We start from the raw sequence: 22,293 nt of genomic DNA on the forward strand, positions 1-22,293 counted from the left end.
TGAATAATGTTGCTGTGAACATTCATACACAAGTCTTTGTGTGGACTTATGTTTTCATGTATCCTAGGGGTGCTGGTTCCAATGGTTATTTATGTTCAATTTTTTGAGAAACTGCCAAACTATTTCCAAAGTGGCCATACTATCTTACATTCTCCCAGAAATGTATGAAATGTTTTCTCTCTCCATATGTCTCCAGTGTCTGTTGTTATTAGTCCTGTTTCAGAAAGCTCATCTAGTTAGTATGAAATGGTATCTCATTGTAGTTTTAATTTACATTTCTTTGCTTAACATCTTGTCATGTACTTATTAGTTCTGATGTATGTTTTTGTTCAACACCACCAAGCATTTAATCCTGACATTATCTACCTGGAGATAGCATCAGAAGCCAGAGGTTAAGGGCTCAATCCTATAAGTCTACCCCCTGCCCCCACTTCGGAGGTCAAATGCAAGTCCAGGTTGTCACCTGTGCTCCTGACCAACCCAACCAGCTGTAGATAGGACGTTCCCACAATCCCTTCCTCAGGTTCTAATTTGCTAGAGAAGTTCACAGAACTCAGAGAAACATTTTACTTACTAGGTTACTGGTTTGTAAAGAGATATAAATTAGGAACAGCTAGAGGAAAGAGATGCATAGGGCAAGTGACAGTAAAAGGGTTGAAAGAGGACTTCTGCCTCCATTTTAATGCCCAACTTTCTAGTTGGATTCTTCTTTCCAGCTGGTTTCTTGGTTTAGGCAGAAGTCCCTGAGGGCAAAACATCTCTGGATGGGAACCAAAACTACCCCCTGAAGCAATAAGGACTGCCCTGAGCCAGCCAGATTTGCCCCTGACTGACTCCATGACAGTGATCAGTTTGACCTTTTCTGTCTATCTGCACAGACCCATCCACCTGTTCCCCACATTTTCCTTATATAAACCTGGAGGTATAGTCAGCATTTTGGAGACAATCTTTGAGATGGCAGTCTGCTGTTTTCCTGGGGTTGACCTCACTGAAATCAATTCCTTTCTCGTTTCACCACCACTCATTTCTCTACCTTTGGATTTCATCAGTGCTCAGGGGCCAGATCTGGTCCTGGAACCAGGTGCTCTTGCAACCCTGCACCCTGGCTTCCGTGTTCTCTGGGTGCCCCACTCTCTCACATCTCTATGTGTTCACCAACCTAGAAGCTCTGAAAACCCCATTCTGTTGGGTTTTTATACCAGCTTCATTACATAGGCATAGCTGATTAAATCATGACTCTCAATGTCCAGCCCCTCTCTCCCCTCTCCGGAGGTTGGGGTGGGGAATGGACCTGAAAGTCCAACCCACTAATCACGTGGTTGGTTCCCCTGGCAACCAATCTGCGTCCTTAGGTTACCTAGGGCTTTCCAAAAGTCATCTCATTAACATAACAAAAGACAGTTTTACTGCTCTCTTCACTTAGGAAATTCCAAGGATTTCAGGAGCTCTGTGCCAGGAACAGAAAGAACAAGTACGTATTTCTTATTGTAAATCACAATATTACATTACCTAATAATGTATCTACTTTGGTGAAATGTTTGTGAATATTTTTTGCTCCTTTTGAGATTTTAAATATATATAATTATGTATTACACATTATAAAATGTATCATATGTTATATACACTATCATATATACAAATAGTATGTGTAACAATTGTTTGCATGTGTATTGTAAATAACACATGAAAAATAATTAAAATCTCCCTCTCTAAACTTATAAAACAAAGCCAAAACTTTTAGGAAGAAAACTCATGGTCTAAGATACTCATATTAGTGGAAAGAAAAGAGTGAAAATAGATGAAATAACTATGCAACTCAATAGATTAGAAATTACAAAATTAACATAAGAAAAGCTGAAAAGAAACAATACATGTAGATAGAAATAAATAAGTTCTAATAAATAAATTAGTAGACCTAATATATCGTTGATCCATTTTGAGAGGAAAAAACAAGACAATAAAATTTATAAATTATATTTTAAACTAAACGGGTGAAAATCGGTAGCACGCAAATACATGACATACACACTGATAACAGAAATAATCACAGATATAGGGACGTTAACTAAATCGTGTGAGACTAATTTTCTCCATTCTATGCCAACACATTTGAAAACCTGGGTGATATGTAATTTTTTCTTTTTTAGGAAAATATAAACTGCCACCACCAATTACATAACAGATAGATAATCTGAGCAGATAATCTAAGCCATCAGAGTAACAGGTGGATCAAAGAGCTATGCTCAAAAAATGGACTGTTTCCCAGGGTAATTTTTTAAGAAACAATTAATTTCAAAGCTATTTAAAATCCTCAAGAGCATAGAAAAAAGAAGAGAGCTTCCAACTTTTTTATGAAAGTGACAAAATACTAATACCAAACAGTGATAAAAGATACACTCTATCTGCTACATAGCTCCCTGCTAGCCCCAAACAAACAAGTAAATAAATAAATGTAAAGAGAAATCCAGACCAATCTTACCCATGAATACTGGTTTAGAAAAACATTAAATGAAATTTAGCAAACATTATTCAGAAGCATATTAATCAAGACTGGGTTTTATTCCACATATGCACCTGTCCTGCTCTCTCCCTGAATATGACTGCTCTTGTACCAACATACACAACATTTTGGCATTTAGATACTATTTATTGATATTTGTTATTTATTCACTGCTAGTCATGGAGTGTTTAAAATACCCAGGTGACTCTTATGTGTCTTGAATCACTGTCTTCAGTAAATGACTTCATAAGAAATGGCTGATTCTCTGATTGTTTTGAGAAGTCTCAGAACTGTCCTTTGCATTTTATATTACAGTTCACCTCAGCTTTGTTTTGTGTTTGTGAGAAGAAATAGACATTTTCCTGGACCAAAAATAATTGTTAGGCCCTTCACTTTGACACTAAGTATTTATTTTTGTATATAGTTTATTTAACCAATTAGATGTAAAGTGGAGTTTTGCATTACACATAAACTCAAAACATCAATATAATACTTAAATGTAACATTTTCTCAAATTTTAACAGTAAGCAGACAAAAAACAAAACAAAACCAAAACAAAACCTGATTCAATGAGTGGTCACCTCCAGAATAAGCTATATTAAAACTAGTACATCTCGAGCAGAAAACTGCCAATCTTCATATCTTACCTTAACCGATATCTAACACTTATGACTCTCTTTCTATACGGCTATTATCTCACTATTTCCTTGAATTTCCTTAAAATCCTACTCTCACATAAAAGTTAAAAAGCCGTTCAGGATAAGCTATACATTCAGATTCCTTTCAGAGGGCAATGAACAGCATCTGATTATCTTGTGAATGGAGGTAAATGCCTGTCCTGCTTGGGAGAAAAATACCACAGCATCCAACCAGTATATGATGGTGTAATAAGAAGAGTATAATGCATGGCTTTTATATGCATTTTCTGTTCTTATTGAAAGAAGGTGTGAGACTAGAATAGGTGCTATGGAAGGGCATTAAAAACAGGGTGGTTCTCTCTGGGTCTTGCCTGGACTAGCAGAAAGAGGCCGAGAACATGGAAGCCAAGGTGTTGGGAAAGCATCTCATTAAAGATGGACTGCCTAGAGAGACGGAAGAACACTGCGGCTTTAGGGCAGTGAAGTTGCAAGTCCAGACTTACAGGAATTCACATACCTGAAGTCTGGAACAGTCAAACCAGCTTGAGGCCATCTATCACCATAGCAGTTCGTGGCTGCAGGGGCCGTTTGAACCCTAGATTTCCTGGAGAGAGTACAATACCAGAGTGACTACATCACAGCGCTGCTGACCCTGAGATTCAATAAGTAGATGTTCATAAAGCAAGGATCAAGAGGTTTGGGTCTCCCTGGGCATTTGGCTCTGAGGGTGAACAGGCATTCATTAGAGAGATAAGGCTCAAGTTTGAGAGATAGGTCTTAAGTATTAGCAAGAGCCTCTCTGAGGCCTCCTAAAGCAAAACAGCAGGCCATCCACCACAATGGAGAGGGCTCAGAGAAGGCACAGCTGCGGCCGTCAGAGAAGGCTAGGACCGAGGAAGAGTATTATTATAAATCTTAGTGATTCCAAGAAAATGAAGATGTACTAGGTGAGATAGTGTTAAAAAATCATTTGTCCTATTCCCAAATAGATGATTTGCTTGTTTTTGACAGATTTGAGCAATATTTCATTTCTAGTGTCTCTAAAGAATTAGTATGCAAATCTTAAAGTTTATATTTTGAAAAACTTGAGAGCTAGAAAGGATCGTAGAGATAATATATTCCATCACATACCCACAAAAACCATTTCCAAATGAGAAATGTGACACTCTGGGAGATTTTCTAACTTGCCTACAGTCATGAGTGGTAATGAAAGAATTAATACTCACATTGCTGATTCCTAGCACAAACTTAGTTTCATTATTATGCAATATAGAATCCTTCTGCTAATAGAGTTAATTTGCTAAATAAAATTTCCAGTTTATTTCCATTTTTTAAAACATTAACAACTAATGGTGTGCTAATTTAAGCTGACAAGAACACACATTCTTTAAAGAATGAAAGGAAAAGCTGCTTATAGATATAGATCATAGATACTGATACCTTCTATATGATTATAAAAATATATATAAGGCCACTATATATGCATTGCATTTTTAGTGATCTATCTATATCCACCTAAATAGATAAACGGATAGAAAGATGTACAGATAGATATGGATATATGTAGCTTTCTATGAAGCAAATATATATAGGGATACACACACACACACACACACACACACATATAGAATTAATATATAACTCTTCCTTGAAGATATAATTGATGGATATATGGTTAGCCCTATTTCTTTGGAGCTGCTCAGCTATGGCTACCTTTACCTACTGGCTACCTACTGGCTCAGCAGTTCCAAACTCGTACAGAAAGATGGTGCTATAAAAATCATACTACACTGGAAGTGACATCAAACACTGCTTGGTGTAAACCTTTTGGATCTAAAAGTCTTTTGTGTCTGCAATGAAAATCTTGTTCCCTGCCTGTTTATGGGTGAATCCATTCATATTATTAAACAAATCAACTTTTTAAAGAAATATATGTGTAGATAAATAGATAGATAGGGAGTGAAATCCTTTTCTAGGAACAAGAGAAAGGGAATGCCATTTGATTTTTTTTTTTAACTCAAGTTCTTTTGGGTTTTTTAAAAAGATTTTATGTATTTATTTGACACAGAGTGGGAGACAGAGTGAGAGAGCACAAACAGGGGGAACAGTAGAGGGAGAAGGAGAAGCAGGCTCCCTGCTGAGCATGGAGCCTGATGCGGGACTCCATCCAGGACCCAAGGATCATGACCTGAGCTGAAGGCAGATGCTTAACTGACTGATCCACCCAGCCGCCCCCCTCCCATTTCATTCTTGATAGGAGGTGAGGATTCTCACAGAGGACACAGAATTTGCAATTTTCTAAAGCTGTCAAAGACATAATATAGGGTTATATATCCCCCCACTCAGCATGATGGTTGAGAAAATGGCAACTCTACTTCTCCACATTTGCCTTTCTGACAAAGAATACTTTATTATAATGAAAACAGCTTGGAAAATATAAGACTGGTAAATTAAATTGTTTCCTTATATATGCCACTCAGAAGTTGAGCAATTTGAACATTTGTCTCAACTACTTAGCAACCTATTTTTCCTATTAGGCATGACATTCTTTTCATTTTTATTTTATTTTCAGAACACTTAACATGAGATCTTAGTTTTGTTTTGTTTTGTTTTGTTTTGAGAGAGAGATTGAAAGGGAAGGTCAGAGGGAGAGGGAGAGAGAGAATTCTAAGCAGGCTCCATGCCCAGCCTGAAGCCTGATGCGGTGTTCGGTCCCAAACCCTGAGATCATGACCTGAGCTGAAATCAAGAGTTGGACACTTAACCGGCTAAGTCACCCAGGCATTCCAGCATAATGATCTTTTGATGTGTTAATTCATTGTTTAATTGCATTACTCTATTTTTATATTTCAATTTTTTGTTATATTAATTCTTTTTCTTCTTAGGCTTTGGAACAACAGAATCCTTGGCATATAATGTATAAAGTAAGACTGAATATGTGTTGGGTAAAAAATATATAATTACTAAAGTACATTATGTAATGAATATGAAATTAAGCAAGTTAGAAATGAAGCAAGTTTTTTTTTAACATACTTTCTTTTTAGAAACCACTCTTTTTTCTAGGCCTTATCCATGATCAGAAATCTGGGTCTAGGTCACAATAAAACCACTTTCCATGGTTCTTAATCATACAACTTCACCAAATATCCTGATGGAAAAATATAATGATAAAATAACCAAGGAACATATTAAAATAATAACTTTAAGAGACCTCCAGTTTGGGCTGAAATAAAATAACCTCTTCTCTGGTCTTCTTCCTCGTTACTTAAAAACTTGAACATAATACAAGTAAACGCAGGAAGACTGAATTATGGAAAGAAAAAGATGGATGAAGACCATGGAATTTGAAAAATGAAAAGATAATGAATTCCCTGGGTTTGTTTTCCCTTGCTATATGGCCAGTATGAGGAACTAGGGCTTGCAACCTGGAACCACCGAAAGATGCAGACAAAAAAGACTTGAGAAAGGCCTGCTCTATGTAGCCAAGCGAGAAGGAAATGGGTAACCAGGTAGATTAGTAAACAATATCTGCTTTGCTCCATTTAAATACCAATGGAAAAACTCTCCTCTCTGCCCCCCTGGTATCAGGTGGATTGAACACAGAGCCAAGTTTCTCCCCCACTCCTTGGCAGCAACAGATAGTACTCTGATTACCCCACCAGATTGTTCTTAGTTGGGCCAAGCAAAGAGCTGAACTTTCACCCACAAAGCAGCAAGAATGTAGAATAAGGCAGTGCAAATTGGTGCCAGCTGGCACCCTGCTTCTTCATTTTTCCCAGTGTCAGTGAGGCCCAGGGGAGACATGAACCTCCATCCCCACTGTCCTCCACCCTATCAGCAATGAGGCAGTATGAGGTGGTATGAGGTAGCGCTAGTGGGCACTCTGCTTTCCCTGATAGGGTAGTATTAGTGGGGATCACAAGGGAGCTGAGTTTCTATACCCATTCAGCAGAAAGAAGGTAATTCAATGCCATGCTGTATTTTTTCAGGAGTAGGATCAGTGAGACTCAGTAGGAAGATGAACATCCATGTATGGTTTCATCATACCCAGACTTGTGTGCTGCAGCTAACCAGGGTAACTGTTGGCTGAAAAAGAAAATGAAATAGGCCCCAGATCTTACAACATATCCTAGATACCTAGAATGCAATAAAAAATAAAAAATCATTCCATGAACTGAAACTATCACAGCTTGAATGAGAAAACACAGTCAGTAGATGCAAATACTGGTATCAAACTCAGATATTGGAATTATTTGGCAAAGTTTTGAAAGTAGCAATCATAAATTTGCTTCAGTGAGCAATGATGAACTCTTGTACAATAAGTGAAGAAAAAAGAAAAATCTCAGCAAAAAATAGAATGTATTTTTTTTTAAACAGAGAAACTATGGAACTTGTAGAAAGGTAAATATTAAAAAAAAAAAAAGAAATGAAATCTCACTGGACCAGCTCAATAATAGTTTGGAGATGACAGAGGAAAGAATCATGAACTTGATGATAGGACAATAGAAATTACCTAATCTGGGGGCATCTGGGTGTCTTAGTCAGTTGAGCGTCGGACTCTTGATTTCAACTCAGGTCATGATCTCAGGGTCCTGGGATTGAGCCCTGCATCAGTCTCCATGATCGGTGGGGAGTCCGCTTGAGGATTCTTTCTCTCCCTCTCTTTCTGCCCCTCCCCCCATTCACACATGCACACATACTCTCTCTCCCTCTAAAATAAATAGATCTTAAAAAAGAAAGAAAGAAAGAAAGAAATTAGTTAATCTGAACAGTAAACAGAAAAAAAGCTTTGGTGATCTGTAGATCAGTATCAAAAGATTTAACATTCATGTTGTTGGAATCCCAGAGGAGAAGAAAAGAGCATGGGGCTGAAAAATTATTCAAAGAAACAATGGCTGAAATTTTTCAAAATTTGGTTAAGTGCCTAAATGATTAGATTCTAGATGCTACGAGTAAAACCCAAGCAGAATAAACCCAAAGGAATCCACATCATTAATCCAACTTCTGGAAACCAAAAGCAAAGAAAAAGTCATGAATGCAGCTAAAGAAAAATGACATATCCTAGATATCTAGAGGAATCTAGGATTGCCCAGAGAAAAACACAGGTTTGAGTAACAGTAGATTTCTGATCTGAAACTATGGAGTCAGATGGAAATGCATATCATTTTTCAAGTGCTGAAAGAAAGGAACTATCAATCCTGAATTCTGTATTCGGCAAAAATATCTTTGGGAATGAATTCACTCTCAGATGCAGGAAAACGAAGAATTCGTCCCCAGCCTACCTACTCTTAAAGAATGGTTAAAGGAAATTCTCCAAAAAGAAAGGAAAATAATAATTTTCACTTTTTATCTGTACTTCATCGCTGAAGCACTTACAGGTTTATCATTCTAATGCTGTCCTAATGTTCATTCATGGGAGTTCATTATGTATTTATCCATTCACTCACTTACCTACCATATACCAGACACATGATCATACAGCCTTGCCAGGCGCTAAGGTAAGTACATGGAATATAATGCTGAACTCGATAAATTGCCCACATACAATTTGGTGAGAAAAAGTCACATTGGGCCAGTAAGGAGACAATTGTATGTGTATTTGTAATTATTTTAAATCCTGTAAAAATGTACAGGACTCATGAGAGTATATGTCAAAGGAGTCTTCCCTCTTCCAGCGGATCAGGTGGGGAGGGCTTTCTGAGAACATGGGATTGAAGATGGTATTGAGAAAGAAAGGAGGTAACAGGATCGGAGGTGATGGGAGCAAGGAAGGGTGGAGGAAGGGCATTCAAGTTCAAAGGATAGCATGTACTGATCATGACAAAGGAAGGAGTTTAGGGCATTCTGAAGTTAACTAAAAGAAAACCAGTACAACTGGAATTCAGTGCATAATAGGGAAAACGGAATTTCTGAGATTGACAGAGCCTGAAAGCCAGGTAGCCCATTTTAAGCATGGAACTTTATCTACGAACAACATGAAGCTGCAGCAGTGTTTTAAATAGGAGAGTGTTATGATCAAAATGCTGGCTCCTCCTAGTGCTTCCTAAAGTCATTCTTTCTCAGTCAACCCAGTCAGGTAACATGGTGATTCTTGTTCATGGTGATTCCCACTGAGACCATGAGTTTCTTCTTTTTGTAGTAGTGGCAACTGCTGGCAACAATGTTTCTAGTGACTTCTTAGTGACTTACACCTTCTTGGTCAATTTATTGCCCATTTCCTGGAGAACAATTCAACTGATCATTACTTTTTTAGCACCTTATCTATAGAACGTCCTCTAGAATTCTAGCATTTTTTTTTTAAGTTAAATGAAATTAATGGAATTACATTTAGAATAGTGCCTGGTACATAAATGCGAAACAGTGCATCAATTTAAGTTAGTATTTATAGCTTACACAAAACTTCCCCAAAGCCTGCTGAAACTGTCCTAGCAAAGCGAGACTGAGTATAACACCACTTATGAGTTGGATTTCAGTGTTTCCACCAGCCTTATGCCCATAGATACACCTGTCCTGAGAGAGCAGAAATCTATGTGCTTACCTAGCTCAAGCTGATTGTTACGTATGCTAGCCTTCTCAAGGGCTTTTAGTGAAAATTCTTCTAGTAGTATGTGGATTTATTTAATATGCCCAAATTCCATTTTTATGTACATTGTTTGGACCTCCATCTCTTCTTCCCTCATCTATAAAAGGCTCATGGACATGTATGTAAACTGATTCTTTTTTTTTTTTTTTTTTAATTTTATTTATTTATTTGACAGAGAGAGACAGAGGGAGAGGGAGAGAGCACAGTCAAGGGGAGCAGCAGACAGGGGGCGAAACAGACTCCCCTCTGAGGAGGGAACCCAATGCAGGGACTCGCTTCCAGGACCCTGGAATCATGGCCTGAGCTGAAGGCAGCCACTTAACCAACTGAGCCACCCAGGCACCCTGTGCAAACTCAACTTTAATAGAAACAAATTGATAAGTCCATGAGTCAACGTATACAACAAGGAAATGTCTATTTTGTTTGTTTATTGATCGTGTTTTGTCAGAGTCTTTCATAGGGAAAGTAGGTCAGGCAGATCACCCCACTCAAGTATAACTTACTGGCCACAATGAAGAAGGAGCAGCTAGGTGTTGACACGTCTTTCTTTTGGGGATATTCTGCCCGTTTTGTACCTTAACCTTATTCTCATTGAACTACATTCTTTTTTTTCTCAAGACTCCATCACAACTGTACTCACATAGAATCAATCTCTCTCTCTCCCTCCCTCCTAGATACTGTACTGTCCTCTGTATTACTACATCTGGCTTGAAAACCAGATTCTGACCTGACAGTTTTATTGGCCTGGATCTATCCCTTGACATCTGACATCTAGATTAGATCAGTGTGGGGTTAACATCTACTTACCAGAGTTAAACCTCCAAGTAAGTCCCAGAACCTTCCATTTGAAAATAAGTACAAAATAATGATTGCATTTCCACTCTGTCAAAAGTAATTTTTTATTAGATTATGATTATTTCTTGATAATCTGACAAGCCTGTTTTTTAAAAATTCCATAGACTTCCCTTAGTGGACTTGTTTCATCATTATACAAAACATAGGAAGGAGACATTTAAACACGTGATTCAGAAAAATAATGAGATTTTAAAATACAGTAATTTTTATACATGGTGGCTCTATAATAATTTTCATAATTCCTTTAATTTAAATATACTTTTAAGGTAAAAATAACCCGATATAAAAATATTAATAGCTTTTTTCTTAAGTGTCTACTGTGTCAGAAATATACCAAATGTATTATTTCTTTTTATCTTAACAGCATCTCTATAAGAGATATTATATGCTCATTTTAATGTGAGCAAACTGAGACTTGGGGAAGTTTAGTAGTTTAAGTTCATAGAGTTAATAAGTGATGCAGTTTTGATGGAAACTTAAGTTGCCTTGGAAACCCTGTTCTGGGTTCTAGTTCAATATGGTGAGATGTTAACTTTTGGCATATATAATACTTTGACTACTTTATGTTGTAATAAAAAAACCACTGGCACAGAAATTCCAGTGAGTATTAGTACTGCTTAAGATTACAGTCACACACCCTGAATTTTATTTGAAAACACACAAAGAATAACACTTTTAAACTTTTAAAGAAGCCTGGCTATGAATTTTTCCATTTTGCTTTTTAAAGACTTATATGTTCTTTGGGATAAATATGATCAATCATCATGGCTGTTCCTCAGAATTAAGTAGTCATTTATTCCCATAAAAGTCATTTATGTTTAGGAGATACCATAGATTATAGCTGTAACTATCATTATTAACCTTCTTATTTTCCAGATTTTGGAAACTATGAGTAATTTATTATTTGATTTTTACTATATGAATTCCAAATTAGTGAATCAGGTTTTGTAATACAATGTCTTTATGGATATTGTTCTCCAAATACAGGAATTTGGTGTGTATTTAACATGTTATTATCACTATTATTATTGCTGCTGAAGATATCGGTTCAATCCAACATGCATTTGTGAGCAACTATTATCTGCTAGAGCAGTGCAAGGACTACTGAGTACAAACTAATAATATAGTCCCTGGCCTCAATCTAGTAATGGCTTAATTCTGGCACATTGTGTAGACTAAGGTTACAAACAGAGGTTCTTTTGAATCTCAACAATCAATAATGATCAGCTAAGTTCATGATAATAAGACTGGTTAAAATTCTAATTTTCTGTTTTTATTACATATTAAGCAACAGCAGGTTTCAACTAGGACCCTTTGTAAAATGGGATCTAGAGGAAAGACCACTTTGTACTTAGAACACTTGGTATTCACTGCCTACCCTCTAATATCTCTTGATTTTAACTTCTAATTTTTGGTGTTTTCTGCCTACAGTCTAACATCCTAAGATTCCATCTTATAATCTTTTTGCTAACTGCCTATAGTTCAGTTTTCCTGATTCTACTTTATGACACACGGGCTGACTGCTTACTGTGTAGTATTCCCAATTCTTTAGATCTGCTTGAATTATTCTCTGCTATTATGCATATTTCCATCTCTACTTATTGACTGACCAACAACCCAATCACATTGTGGGCAAACTAAACATTAATAGCTAATGATGTTATCTGGTTTTTAATCATGATTGCATTTGCGGTTCGGAGGAAATCCTCCACTATGCACAACTGCCTCCTCTTGATGCAAATGGGAAAATCCAGCCCCATTAAAAAATGAGAAAGAGATTTATTTTCCATTGCAAAGCAAGTAGTATTTAACACTCAAAATAAGTGGATGGTAAAGAGTTCAAATTACAATGCCGGAACTTTAGAGATGACTTCATTTAGGTGCCAGGTTTGTACTGATTTGTGATTTACATTGGGATGATGATTATTAGTATTATCATGGTGTATATTATGATTATTGTAATATAAACACATTTTTAATTTAAATGTCAGTTTATTTACAGGGCATCTGGGTAGCTTAGTTGGTTAAGCATCTGACTTTTGATTTTGGCTCAGGTCATGATCTCACGGTCATGGGATTGAGCCCATGTTAGGTTCCATGCTGAGCAGGGAGTCTGCTTGAGATTCTCTCCCTCTCTCTCTACCCCTCTCCCCACTTGCATGAGGTCTCTCTCTCTAAAGTAAATAAATAAATCTTTTTTAAAAAGTCAGTTTATTACTCATCACTGTATCATAAAACTCAAATCTCTCAAAAATAATAGCATGGTATAGTAGAAAAATCAAAGAATTTGGAGTTTAGTTTATTTATAAAATGGAATGATAATACTTTACATTTATAATAGGGATGAAATGAGAAAATTTATATGAAATTATTTTGTCAAATGCAATAAAAATTTTAAAGTAATTAAGTACCTGGTAATTAATTGTAAAAATAAGAAATCAAATTGCCTAAGCATATTGGAATAAATCTTAGGAGAAGTACTGTGATGACATGAAACAGGTATGTAGCAGTTCTGCTTTTAGACTTGTTGCAAAAAATATTATAGTTTCTTGATTCCCTGAGATGGCTCACCAGTGTTTGTGAAACTACCCCAGGGCTGAGATAATTGGTTTCACTTCGCTATTCCTCAGTTTCTCCATTTACATTAGCCGTACTACCAGAGCAACATGCTTATTTATTTTTTCCTAAGTAGGTCTATAGTAATATTTCGAGAATATAACGAACAGAATATATCTGGTAACATGAACATTAATTTCTCATTTTTAACCATGATCTTAAATGCAATGCAAACATCGGTGGAAATTTAAGAATATAAGTAGATCACCGAGGAAGAAAAAGCCGCAACAGCTCATACATTTGACCGATACATGGGGGAGAAAGCTGTCCTTGCAACTGAAATTCTAGAAAAGAGCTTGCAGTCATCACCTTTGCATGTAATAGCTACCCAACAGAAACACCGAGTAGAACTTGCTCAGCTAGAACAGCAGATAACGCAGCTTGAAAGCGACTTTGCAGCCACCAGGAAACTCTGTAGTTAGAAAGATCAGCTACACCCTCGAGACTGTGAGAACAGGGAAGTAGATATCTGGTCAACAATCACATTGCTATTGATAAGGAGAGGAAACTGGAAACATACCACTTCGCACATCTTTTTTTCTGAATTATTGAGAAATATCTATTTTAAAGTATCTATTTTACCTTAAGTTTTGTGAATCCATCTTTTTCTCATTGTTGGTCACTAAATTCAATGCATGCCGTAAGTGTGGTGATAGAAACGCCATCAAGTTTCATTTAGATAGAGATTAAAACTAAATAAGACTAGTATTTATTAACTTATGCCTGTAGATGGCTGGAAGATAAATCTGCCAAAACTGTACGTGTAAATCCTTCTATGTTCACTTTGTATTTCAGAGGCAAAGCAAAGGACACATTTTTCCCTGTGAGGAAAATGGCACATGTTTGACAGGTGAAATTAACACCATCTATCCAATCCAATTCAGTAGGTGCTTATTATATAGAGTGGTATATAAGACTTTGTGCTAAATGCTGGCAACATGTAGATGGATAAATACCTACATATCCTGCTGGGAGTTCAGAGAGTGGACCACTGTGATTCACGGGCTCCTACTATGTGGTTCACTGAAAAGTATAGTCTCTTTACAAAATATATAATTTGTATCATTCATTAAGTTTTCCTTCTTAAAATATTCACGTGAAAGCCAACTACTTGAAACAGAATCAAAAATATATTCTATATGTCCCAGAATATTCCAATCTCTCATTGTTTCCATACACATTTATAAAACATGACTGGTGAATTCTACTACCTTAGACTTTTTAAACTCATATTGTTTTATAAAATAGTGCTTTCTTTTTGAATCCAGATATTTGTAGAATATGCTCAGATTTGAGGAATGAAAGAATTGGCCATTGAGATTTCTAGGACCTTTAAGTTTTCCGTAGAAAAATGAACAAACAAAATGCTATAATTCTTAGGTTTGTAAGAACTTTTGAAATGCTTCTTTATCTAGAATTGTTTAAAGACATCAGCAATAGTATTACCAAATTTTTTTTTTTTTAAGTCCAGTTTACAATTTAACAATTCATTGGGGAAAAACCCATTTAGAATTGAGTGGGCCTAAATCCATAACTTTTATTAATAACGACAGAGGTGATGGAATGTTAAAATATGTATCTATAAGAAGATATCACATGCCATTTACTAAGTTTTGTACACCTGAGAAAATATGTTAATATAAATAATTGTTGTGTTCAAATTATAGCCAAACATATCTGCAGGTTTTAAGCTGTCTAAAGTAATTCTACCTTCTCAATGAATAATGTTTAACATTTGAACCAAAAACAGTTCGGCACGAATAATTAAAGGCTTAAGTTAAATACATAGACAGTCATTTAAATTTAGATCTGCAATAACATTTACTATTATTCTCCAAGGCTTTGACTGCTTGACAGAAACAAAGTGCTCTGGGATTAATTTCAAGAAATGGTGCCAACTGTACCGCAATTTGCTGTAATTAAGACATGAAAGAACACTAAATATTCAGATTAAAAGAAGCATGATGGAGCATGATAGAGAGTCAAGGTGTGGCAGGAAGCCAATAGAAAAGCCCAGCCAGGAATACCATATCGATGGATACAAAATCAGCACCAGTCAAGTTTAGTGCATTTTACTTTAAGGAAGGACGTTCGTTTATCATTTTGTTCTTTGATTATATTTAATGTCTTTTCCCACTCAGATTTACAGCTGAGACATGGTGTGTTAAAAAGATAACAAAATTGAAAAAGAAAGTGACAAACATGGTATTCTTACGAAGCTAATTAGTTTAAGTGGCATGGAGCAGTCATTAGGAGACTATCGTAATTATCTTTACGGTGAAGGAATTTCCCTGTGTCACATTCGTTCGCTTTAGAGCTAAATGAAAGAGTTACATAGGTGTTAACTCAAAGAGATCAAATACACTTTTTGTATTCATTAAATTTTTCTTCATATTTTAGAGAGAAAGAATTCATTTTGATCCAACTAGTCTCCTTTTTAATTCCCTAAGAATTATGGGAAACATTTTCTTTAGCTTTTGAACCTTTACGTATTGATTAACACTGCATTTAAGCTAATGGTGACTCTTCCTTCCAACGGACTTTTTTTTTTTTTTTTTTTAAGAGAGTCCCTTTAAGGTTTTGATCCTAAAAGAGATGTGGATACTTGACCCAGTTGCTAATGAGGGGCTGTATAATCTCCAGTATCCTATAGCTCAAAATAGCAGGATGCAATATAAAAAGTACATCATAAGAGGCACTATTGGAATGCTTTTTGTCTTCACAGGCAATACGCAAAAGATAGGACTTTCTAAGAAAGTCAGAAGCTGGGCTCCTGCAGGCACAGGAAACCATCAAAGTCAAAGTGGGTAAGGTGATGAGGCTCGGCAGTGTGGGCAGGAGACTGAAAGCAAGCATCCAGGATACACAGGGAGGAAAGCATCCGAAGGAGCCATCTCTGTCCTCAGATCAGGTCTGCAGCAGCCAGACGGGGACCTGCAGAATCTGCATAGAGCAGGTCTTTGTGAGAGACGCTAGTGTCCCCCAAATTGTGAGCTTCACCAGAACGTAATCTGTTCTAGCCTGATCAAAGAGAATTTCACATCACAGGTATGCGATTAGAAGCTCAAAATAGGAACTGTGGATCGTTTGGGGCTTTGAGGTAGATGCTGCAAAGAGTCAGCATCTTCAAGAGAACCATGAAAACAAAACGGAGTTGTTTCTACACAGATCTTTGCAGGAAATGTGTAATGTCTTTTGGATACAGACTGTATATCTTAGCTCTTTCCCTGACGTTGCAAATCTTCATCTGGGGGGGGGGGGAGGCTTGAAATAAAGGGCTTAACGTACAGTGCTTGCGAACAATTCAAGTTGATCCTCAGTCTAGAATTTTACCATTCTAGTAAAAAAAAAAAAGTAGTTGAAGAGGCATCAAAGTATTTCACATCTACTAGTATTTATATAGCTTAGATAAGATAGAAATACAAGAATCTATTTCATAGCATAAATAATCAATATTGCTTATAATGTGTGGTATAGGATATTCACACAACATTGAATCTCTCTAAAGTCCATATGTTCATTAAGGGTTTTTTTGTTGCTGTTCCATATAAACAAATAGTATGAAGCTGTGAGCATTATTATCATTATTACTTTTGAACTTGTTTGTCTAAACTTTGTAGTGTAATACTTTTATGAAATAAAATATTAATGAAGTTACTGGGTACATAATAGACAGCGTTTGTCAACCCCTTAATTTTTCCTTCCACTATTCACAACATTGCCAGATACGTGTTTCTGGATAAAACCCCCTAGAGGTCTCCTGCAAATTCTTTTTCAATACAACCAGATCATTGCAGATAATTGTATTACACAGTGTATCGATCCAAAATCGTTGTGCACCGGAAACATCTGAAAAAACATGATTATAGCTTTCTGTTTATTGTTCGTACATCATATAAGCAGGCTTTTGTGTGAATCACCTGTAAAAAAGGCAAGGTGGAAACATCAGAGAAATTACCTCTTTACAAGAATCTATTGATCACTTTAAATCAAAGAAGTATGTTTGACATAAGATTACCTGCCAGTTTGAACATTAGGTACACTATGTTATAGCCTGGGGCAGTTGTAAGTCTGACAAAGGGATTGTAAATAAAGCATGCAGCTGCGAGCGCCTCTGGCTTGGGATCAACTCGGGCTCAAGTCCAAGGCATAGGTAAACTTAAAATAATTTACCCCCTTTAACCAGCACATAATGAATTAGAGTAGACTCTTAGGAGAACCGGGAGGCATAAATCTCTTAGTCATTTCAAAATCGGCAAACTTCATAGAAAATTCACATCATGCATAGTTGACAAAAGGTCTTTTTTGTGTATGTGCCACAAGGCGACTCAAGTAGTCTTGAAGTCAATCTATTGGTACAAGTAGATTCTTCCAAAAAAGAAACTTCCCGAAGCGTTCTTATATCCATAGTCATTTGTATGTGGCCCGATCAAAGTCCTTTTAACTTCAAGACCATTAACCTCTCAATTTCAATGTCTGAGAATTCTCCTCAAAACTCATTTAAAAAGTTTTCATGTGGTTTTCTTTTTTCATTAGTAATATGTATTTTGAAAGGTGAAAAAGCATACAAAATGAAATACTTCACTCAAATTAGTTTTGCAACTATGTTAACAGTGCTAAAAACATATCACTACAAAAATATCAATTGTTTTCATTCGAGTACGTTTTTTATTGGTCAAGAACAGGGAAGGCTAGAGTGCCTTTACATGTTTTTTAAGCTTGAAGGATTTTTTTTTTTTTTAAATTTTGAAAGCAAACTCATTGTAAGTCCTTTATTGGATTTTTTCCCCACACTTTAACATGTGTTGAAATTATTAAACATTTAACTCATTTGTTCAGAGAGATTTCGATGTATTTGGAATTTAATAAAGATGAGCTCTGGGTGATGCATTCTTCCTTGTTAAATATTTAGCTGTTTGCGTTAGCTCTGTGGTTTCCTGAGGCACAAATTTAAACTGTTAATATATAGCAGGTTTAAGCTATAAAAATAGTAGATGCTGTAATTTCTTCTGGGGCAAAACTGGTCATTTTGAACACTTGCAAGAAAACAAAGTGAACATGCGTGCACATATTTATTAAAATATAAGCAGTCAGTTGCTCAAAATCTATAAAGAGAAACTGAGAATCAGATATTCTTAGATCTAATTTATAAGGGAGACATCATTCAACTTCAAAGATGAGTGATAAATGCAGAATATTTATATAGAGTATCCTCTTTATGAGGTTGCCTGTAAAAGATACCTCTGATGTAAGACTGTAATACCTTGGTTTCTAACTTTATTGAAGCTTAGTATAAACACCATTTTTTGGACATAAAATGAGAATCATTAAAAGGGAAGATGCTCTTTTTTATAAAAATATGGCCTTCTCCATTTCTGTTTATATTGATTTGGGGATCTTAAAAGTATTTCTTCTTTTTTTCTTCATTTTGGACTGCAAGATTGAAAAGACTGATTTTCATAAAATATTGTGATCTTTAATGCAATGGATTATATATCCAGTGAGATTTGAAAAGATCCAAAAAATGCCCTGTATAACATAATGTATATAAATATATATCCAAACATATGATTAAAGAAATAAAATAAAAAACATTTACATTTGATGACATGCATTTGAGGCAAATAGGAAAAAAAAAACAGATAAATACTTTTATAAAGGGAAAATATTCTAACACAAGATAAAGATATATATCTCTAGGAATACGGTCAACAAAGAACAAAGGAAAAATGTCTTTGTCTTAAATCACTTATTTTTTGAGAGCTTGAAGCATACTGCCTAAGTCTGCTTTGGTCTAATGAAAGAGTGCCATCTATTGGATGACCTTGAAAAAGTGCTTAAATTTCATAAATATTATACATGAAAATAAATCAGCGAAGAGCCATCATTTTGGCATAATTTATAACGTATCAGTCTTTGTCTATGTGAATACATATAAATATACTGGAGGCCTATGTTAAAGAAAGAAAAAGAATACTTTGTATTATTGTTATTCTGTTATAATACACTTATTTAGCAGCAGAAATCTCACAATTAAAGGCAGCAAACTGTGTTCTGATTAAGACATCTAATTTTTGAATTCAAATGTTTTATAAACTTGAGGTTACGGACATGCGTCTTGTATTCCTTCATACATACCTTTGTTTACTTGTGCTTTAAATAAAGGAATCTGAAAATTGAATGCATGAGTTTGTATTTTGACAAGAAGGATCTGTTTAAATCTTCCTCAAAGTTGCATTGCATAAAATTTAAACCAAAAACAAAAGAAAAAAAAACACATTAGCTTGGTTTTTTAAAAGGCAATGTTCTTGTTTTATCTTTCAGCCCAAGAACTTGCCAGTCAAGATGAAAAACTTCTTCTAATGGAATCCAGCTTGAAAGCTACTCAAGAGCAGCTAACTGAGCAAATAGCAGAAACAGTTCGCCAAGAACAGAACAGTAGAAAACCCCAGGCAGAGCTGAAGACAGTGACAGAAGGGATTATTGCTTCTGAAGAAGAAAAAAATGATTACAAGTGAGTTGCTTTTTAGTATTTCAGAAAGTTTTACTTTACATACTAAAATCAAGTCAATCCTTTGACTTTCGTTGCTAAATATTTAACTCTGTCTGTCTTGCAAGAGGTTCTGTGTAAATGTGCTAGCTTGTTCAATAAATTGTTGGTTCCAAAATAGGTAAACTTTGAATTTGCATCATTTCCTAACTGAAATGGCACATGCTGAACATTGTAACTGTCCTATTGTGATTCTAAATAATGATGTGCTGGTCAACTTTCTTGTTAACTATCAAGAAATGTTCAAAGTAAGATCCAAGAGAAAGAATACACTGTGTTTCTGTAGCACCTATCTGCCAATGGCATTCTCATCTTTCTCCTTTTGGAGTCCAAAGGTTACATATGGCTCTTGTTGCCTTTCTTTTTTGTTAAAGTAGCAGCTCTAAGCAAGACACTATTAAATTGAGAGACATTTAGAGTAGAATTTTTTGGTCAGACCATTGAGGCATGCAAAGAACTACGTAGAAAAGTAACAAAGACCTATGCTGTTTTGAAACATTCATGAGAATTGTTTTAGTGAAACATCTTCCAGTTGTTCATTTCTGCTTTCATCATCTAAATCTTTGTGTAATTATTATGCTTAATACTATGTTTTCAGATTTTATCATTTACTTTTCAAATAAATGTTAGTTTCTGTTTTGGGAGTGTTCTGATAATTAGGTCTTCTATCCTATGTGCCTTTTGCTTGATATTCTTAGTGTTTTTTAAAAATAATTTTTTAAAAGTAGCAGAGCCCAGATGAACTCCTCTCTCCCTCTCTTCTTCTCCCCCATCCCCCTTTCTCTCTCTCTTTCTCTGTCTCTCTCTGTATTTGTCAAGAATTACACTTTACTCACCGAACACTGGTTAAATTGAGTAATCACAGTTAGATAAAGCACACATACCTAAACTTTTTTTTTCTTCTCCTGTCACTCACACCTTTAAACACAATCCTGAGGCCAGAGCTAAAAAAGCATTTGATATTAACTAATCTTTGGAAGCCACATTCTAAACTTTCATTACTTATTGCATATCTTGATATATCTATCAATAATATTTCAAAATATTGCATATGAAGAATGTTGAAATTTTTTTGATTTATAGTTTATAAAGCTAACTAACAATGCTAAAATGTAAAAGTGAAATTTTTGAAATTTATTCATGAGGAATTTATTTCTGTGTTTTAATTCTATGGTTTAATAGAATAGAAGGCACTAAAAATAATTTTACAGTCTAGGATGACATTTTACAGGCTTCTAAATAAAATTAAATACTCAGATAAATCCTGTTTGCCATTAATGTACCTTTAGTCAGCTGCCAGAACTTAGACAACAAAAAAGTCACATTTAACAAATATTAAAAGGTAGAAATTGGTACCAAGAATTAAAAGCATATTGGGCAAAGTTTCTTTGGGAATGGCTGTAGTAATGTACTATTGTTGTAAATATTATGGTCTTTTAAAAAGCTGAATTGTATTAGGGGAACAATATACTTAAGATATATTTAGATAATAAGAAATATATAAAAATGTTTGTGAACACTAATATAAAGCTAATGATAGTGGTCCATGTGAACTTAATGTTATTAAAATATTGCCAACATTTTTTTCTACAGTTAAATACCACATAAAGGCATATTATTCAGTGCACTCACAAAAAAATACCATTTTTGATCTGAAAACTGGCATGCAAAGATCTGCTTCCAATCTTGGGTTTTTATAAGTAAATAAATCAGACAGCGATTCGTCCAGTTAAATAACAATGAAAGACTATGCTTAAGTTCTATGTACTTGATCTATATTTATCTATCTTATTTTCCTATGTAGCTTGATCATGAAATTAAGTACACTATTCTCTCAATGTGAAATTACTGGTAAGGTGCACAAATGTCACCTGAGAGAGTAGTTAAAATTGTAACGGTCTCTCTTTTTTTTTTTTTTTGACTATCTGCAATGGCTTTTAATAATTAAATATCTTAGATGTCAAAAATTATAAATATTATTATGACATATTACGAGAATATGTTGTTGATTTTAAAGAGACTGATACATGATCATAATCAAACCGATGATTGTTTCTTAAGAGAAATTCACCTTTAAAAAAAAATATAGCCTCAATATATATTGTCACAGGGTATGCCTACATGCTAGATATGTGTCTAAACATGAAAAAGCATACTACTATTTAAATGTAAAATGAAACCAAAGCCGTTTTAGCCTAGTCAAAATAAAAAGCTCTAACTTAGTTTATTTATTTTTATTCTTTTCTCCACTCAATCAACAGGTGGCATGAATTGGGCAGATTTACCAATTGATTTGGTATTGGGCAGTGTCAGGCACCATGGTATTCACCAGTAAGAAGAAAGAAAACCACATCAGGTGTCATATGGCATGAGAACATTATAGTGAGTTCTTTTACCCAGTCATTCCTTTATTTGGAAAAGTCTTTGGATTTTGACTAACTGATACAGGGTGAAATGTTTAGAAGACTTGAGTAGTTTCTAGAGTTTGCAATTATGGTTGAATTCTGCTATAGAGAGCAGAAGGTCTCACTAGAGCAAAATATTCTGGGAC

The 22,293-nt window shown here is 35.2% G+C and overlaps 1 long non-coding RNA gene across 3 annotated transcripts in view; it reads left to right on the top strand.

Moving 5' to 3' along the window:
• LOC123000848 (uncharacterized) overlaps positions 1 to 22,293 on the top strand; it is a 273,953-nt gene that overhangs the window by 177,523 nt on the left and 74,137 nt on the right. For all 3 annotated transcript variants that reach the window (XR_006409192.3, XR_008957722.1, XR_008957721.1), the window contains exons 6-7: positions 19,517 to 19,706; positions 22,004 to 22,124. This is a non-coding gene — a long non-coding RNA (uncharacterized LOC123000848). The remainder of the gene's footprint in view (positions 1 to 19,516; positions 19,707 to 22,003; positions 22,125 to 22,293) is intronic.

This window comes from Ursus arctos, unplaced genomic scaffold (assembly GCF_023065955.2).
Source record: "Ursus arctos isolate Adak ecotype North America unplaced genomic scaffold, UrsArc2.0 scaffold_6, whole genome shotgun sequence".
Taxonomy (NCBI): domain Eukaryota; kingdom Metazoa; phylum Chordata; class Mammalia; order Carnivora; family Ursidae; genus Ursus; species Ursus arctos.